Source organism: Macaca thibetana, chromosome 5 (genome assembly GCF_024542745.1).
Source record: "Macaca thibetana thibetana isolate TM-01 chromosome 5, ASM2454274v1, whole genome shotgun sequence".
Classification (NCBI taxonomy): Eukaryota; Metazoa; Chordata; class Mammalia; order Primates; family Cercopithecidae; genus Macaca; species Macaca thibetana.
The window spans coordinates 184,143,008-184,148,277 of record NC_065582.1 but is presented as its reverse complement, the minus strand read 5'-3'; the positions used below and the strand labels follow the sequence as shown (position 1 = coordinate 184,148,277).

Sequence of the window (5,270 nt, the reverse complement as noted above, 5' to 3'; positions counted from 1 at the left end):
CCCTGAAGCCGCTCTGGTCTTGATGAAGCAAAGGCTTCCCAGCTCTGGCCTGAGGCTGAGCCCATCTGCAGGCGCCTCCCTTTCCCTCAGAGCTGGCCACTTGGTCCCTGCCTGCCCCAGGCTCAGGCTGCCCTGCTGAGGGCAGGGACAGCCAGTGGCTGGAGGAGGCTCAGGTCTGCCCAGTCTGCCCCAGCCACCTCAGGCTGGCTACATGGTTGTGGCCTCAGGTACACACATCGAAGTCCAAATTGACTCAAGTTGTTGTTGTTTGAGATGGAGTCTCGCTCTGTAGCCGAGGCTGGAGTGCAGTGGCACGATTTCAGTTCACTGCAAGCTCCACCTCCCGGGTTCACGCCATTCTTCAGCCTCCCGAGTAGCTGGGACTACATGCACCCGCCACCACGCCTGGCTAATTTTTTGTATTTTTAGTAGAGATGGGGAAGTTTTCATATAAAACAAAAACCATGAACAGCCAGGCGTGCGTGCTGGTGGCTCTGATTCTGGTGCCGACCTGGCGAGCCTGCAGCCTCAGCTAATTGAGCGCTCACCTAGGTGTGGGTGTGGAGGGAGGCCCCTGCAGGTGCAGCTGCTCAGCCCCCGTCATCCTCAGGGGCATGGAGGCTTCAGAGCAAAACAGGTTTCCCTGAGGAAGTTCTGTCTCCACATGGCAGGGCTTCCTTCCCAACCCTCACCCCACAGTCCCGTCCTGCGGATCTCAAACTTGGACAGGCGCACTGGAACCCAGGACAGTTCCAGGAGCCCTTCTGGACAGGCAGAGGCTCGGCCCAGCTGGGGCATCCCAGGAGCCGTGGGCACCAAGTTGAGAGATGCTGGTCGCTGGGTTCAACCATGGTACCTAGGACCCCAGCACCAGCCAGAGGGCCAGGGTCTCCTGAGGGGCTGGGCAGGACCAAGGGTTGATGCTGGAACCTGTTCCTGGGGGTCACTGCTGCTGTGCGCAGATCACGCCGTCCAGAAGAGCCGTTTTCTTCCATCATTGGAGAGTGGGGCTCCCCACATAGGGAGGGACCTGGATGACTGAGATCTGGCCGCAGTCATCTGGCCCCAGTAGTGTCTGAGCCTGGGGGTTGCAGTCCCAGGACCTGCTTCCAAGGCTCTGCAAGTCTGCGCCTTACCCTGGTGAGCAGCACCCCAGTACTGGCCCTCAGGTGGGTGCACCACCACCGCCAGCTGCCGCCAGGTGTCACTGCCGCTGTGGGCCACACAGGGACCGGACCAGGTGGGTGACACCCTGAAGGGGCGGGGCTGGGGTGCCAAGAAGCTGCATGAACCGCCAGGGAGGCTGAGGAGCCTCCTGGGGACTTCAGCCTGGGGTGGCCACTGGGGTGTCCCCAAGGGCAGGAGAGCGCGTTTGTTCTTAGTACATTTGGAGGAGGGAGCCTGTCACAGGGATGGACGGCCACAGCGGGCCGTGACCAGTCATGGCTGGGGCAGGGACTGGGCCAGCCTCGACGGGGTGGGGGGGGCTGGGGGCCACTCTCCTTGCCCTCCTCAGCCCACCTGTGCTCCTGCAGCACCTCCCGACTGGCCTCCCAGGACCATCTCACCCCTCCCTCCCCTGGGCAGCAACCCCCATCTCAGCCCTGAGCCTGGGTAATAATAGGGTGCAGTCCCTGGCTGAGGGGCCTCTGAGAGCCTGCCATGACCCACTTCACAGACAAGAAACTGAGGCCCACAGACCAGTGGTCATTGGCTGGGGGAGGCGGGCCAAGCACAGGGTGTGGGGCCCCCTCTCCTGCTTGGGGTTGAGAATATGGGGGAGCAGAAGGACCCTGGAGCCTCCAGAGCTCACCAGCTGCCCCATGGGCAGCACGGCTCGCCTCGGCCTCCCCGCTGCCCACAGGCATGTCCGGCCGCAGGACTCCCACCTCTCTCTGCAGGGTCAGCTCTGCTCTCACGAGATCTCAGGACACAAGGCGGCTGCCAGGTCCTCCTCCTCACTCAGCCCTGCCAGTCTGGCCCGGCTCCTCCAACAGCTGCCCAGGGCCCTGTCCCCCGCTGGGGCCTCTCTGAGCCAAGCCGGGAGCCTGCCCGGAGAAGGCCATGCAGGGCGGCTGGACGTGTCAGGGCACCCGGCCGGGCCTGGGGCCGCGCCGAGGACACCGGCCACCAGGCAGCATCCTGGGCTGGGAGCCTCTCTCCCAGGACAAAGGGGCCTTGTGTGGCTGAATGGGTGTTTATCCTGGAGCCTGAGTTAACTCAGGGCTGCGAGGCCGGGCGGGGGCCCTGGCACTGGCCTGCCTGGTAAACATGACCTGAGCTGGGCACGCAGCCGTGGCCCGGACTTCCGCAGCCCCGGACCCCCTGCACATCCACTCAGTCGCCTTGTGGGCCTCCCGCCAGGACGGGGGCTCAAGGAAACAGGAGCTGTCCTAGGGGCCACCTCCGTGGGAGTCCTCATGCACAGTCATGGAGGCAGCGCTGGGCTCTGCCCTTCCCACAGCTCAGGGCAGGGCTCAGAAACACCCCCCAACGTGCCCCATTGGAGGGAGGGGTGAGGGTTAGACGAAGCCGTGAGGGTGAGGCCCTGGTCTGCTGGGATTAGTGTCCTTGTGGAAAGGCAGCAGGCTGGGAGAACACTTTGGAGGAACTGATCCGCCAGCACCCTGATTGCGGACTTGGCGCCTCCAGACCCCGGAGAAACACGTGTCTGTGGTACAAGCCATCTGGTCCCAGGCAGGATGAGACCCGCCATCCGAGGAGCCGTCCAGCCTGATGCCCACCCACTGCCCGGCTCCCCCTGCAGCCAATATCCGAATCCCGAGGGGAGTGCAGGGCTCAGCCCCACGTGGAGAAGCCAGGTCTGTGGGGCACCCCCACTCCTCTAAGGCCACCCAGGAGTGGAACCTGCAGCTGCCTCCCTGGGCTGGTCAAGACCTTTTCAACAGGGTCGGTGGGGCTGCCCCTCCAAGCTCACTCCCGTGCCCCCATGCTCTCTCCAGGGGCCACCAGCCACAGGGCCGGATGGAAGAGGAGGTGGGGGGAAGGGAGACAGGCCAGGACGAGCTGACCACAGTCCGGGCGTTCCCTGCCAGGCAACCCCTCTGCAGCCCCCACTCTGCCCTAGCCAACCTGAGCCCTGGGAGAGAGTTCACCCGGCCCACAGGCAGACCCAGGTCACCCTCCCATGGACTCAGGGGCTGTCCCCAGCCCAGGCTGAACCCCAGACCCCTTTTGGTCCCCCAAGGTCCACGCCAGTGAGGGTCCCTGCAAGTCCATGTGGGTGCCGGAGGTCCCTCCTCCAGCCCATCACTCCACCTTCCGGGAAGGACCCCCTGAGGCCTGGGGACTAAGCCCCGGCGCCGGACTGCCCTGGTGGGCCAAGCACACATCTCTTGTCTCTCTCAGGGAGCTCTGTGAGGGGCAGGATCCGGCCAGCAGCCGCCCAGGAAGCTGGAGCACGTTGGGGAAAAGCCCTGTCCCCACAGGGCTGGGGCTGGACGAGGTCCAAGGAGGGGCTTCTGCCCGAGCCCAGGCCTTCCTTGGGGTGTGCTCAGGTGGCAGGTGCGCGTGCCGCCTGTGTCATGGGTTGGAGGGTTGGAGGGTTGGAACGTGTACATCCTGGCTGCCCCGGAGCTGTGGGGACCCCGAACTCCCGGGGCTTCTGCCTGAGCCTTTGGACCCCAGTAGCCTGCAGGGGGCGCCATTGGGCCACCGGAGCTCCTTCTGCAGACCCGGGCTGACCGCACTCCTGACAGGCCGTTCCTACCGCCTGGCCACAGGCCTCCGGGAGGGGCCCCCACCCTGGGGCGACGAGGAGTCACCTGGGCCCGCACCAGGCCTCCCCACGGGGCCTCCCCACCTGCCCCTCCCCACAGCGCCCCCTCCCCACAGCGCCACCTCCCCACCCAACATGCCCCCTCCCCAACAGGCCCCCTCCTTACCTGCTCCCTCCCCACCTGCCCTCTCCCCACCACGCCCCCTCCCCACCCAACGTGCCTCCTCCCCACTGCACCGCCTTCCCACCATGTCCCCTCCCCAACAGGCCCCCCCTCCCCACTGCACCCCCTCCCCACTGCACCCCCTCCCCACTGCACCCCCTCCCCACTGTACCCCCTCCCCACCACACCCCTTCCCAACCCAATGTGCCCCCTCCCCAACACGCCCCCTCCCCACCTGCCTCTACCCCCTGCCCACTGCACCCCCTCCCCACTGCACCCCTTCCCCACCCAATGTGCCCCCTCCCCAACACACCCCCTCCCCACCCAATGTGCCCCCTCCCTACCACACCCCCTCCCCACCTGCCCTCTCCCCACCTGCCCCCTCCCTACCTGTCCCCTCCCCACCTGCCTCCTCCTCAGCATGGCCCCTCCCCATCTTCCCCTTCCCCACTGCGCCCCCTCCTCACTAGCCCCCTCCCCACCAGTCCCCCACTGCAACTTTGCCTCCCCTCTGTTTCCTGGACCCTGCACACTCATCAGACCTCCAGAGGGCAGGGCTGGGGACTGGGAGGTTTTAGGCCATGCAGGGCTGGAGGCAGCACACCAGGCACCCTTGCTAGCTGAGGGTCTGGCCTAGCCTGATAGGGGGACTGCAGGACAGGGGGGCCTTGGCAAGGCCCAACCCCTCCCTCCCCACCCAACCCTGCCCAGCTGGGTTCTGGGAACACACCTGGTGACTGGGTGGCTGGGGATACGGCACCTCTACAGCCTGAACCACCAGCGGTACTCACTGGGCCCGACTCTGCAATTCTGCAGGCATTGGACCAGACTCCAATAAACAGCCCCTCCAACGCCCCTGCCCCAGCCAGGTTCCAAATACCAGGCTGAGGCTGCGTGGTTTGCAGGTGTGTCAAATGAATGAAGGAACAACTGTCCAGGCTCCAGGAGCCTCTGCCCCACGGTCCCTGCCCCACGGTCCCCGCCCCCCTTCCACTCAGGCCCCTCCCTCCAGGCCAGCAGGGATGAGGTGAGGGCTTACAGCCCCTGCAGGCATCGGGGGTGGCGGGGCCCCTGCCCTGTGTCCTCTGTGTCCCTCGATGTCTATTCGCCCCCATCTCCCCAAACCCCACTGACACGGACGGCCCCACCTGGCTGAGCTCACAGGAGCTCTGGAGCCCACCCTGCAGAGAGAGAGGAGGGGGCGGGGGGATGCACTCATGTTTGCTTCCGAGGGACAGTGGGCAGAGCAGGGTTGTTTGTGAGTGAGACACTCAGTCCCCGGGCCTCTGGACCCTCGAAGAAAGGGTTCCTGTGTGGGCCAGGGGCTGCCTCTGCTGATAAGTGGTGGCCTGGCCACTTGGTGTCCAA

The 5,270-nt window shown here is 65.7% G+C and overlaps 1 protein-coding gene across 1 annotated transcript in view; it reads right to left on the bottom strand.

The window, feature by feature from the left end:
• Nucleotides 1–5,270, bottom strand: part of SLBP (stem-loop binding protein) — a 72,095-nt gene that overhangs the window by 54,645 nt on the left and 12,180 nt on the right. The gene's annotated exons all lie outside the window — the stretch shown is intronic.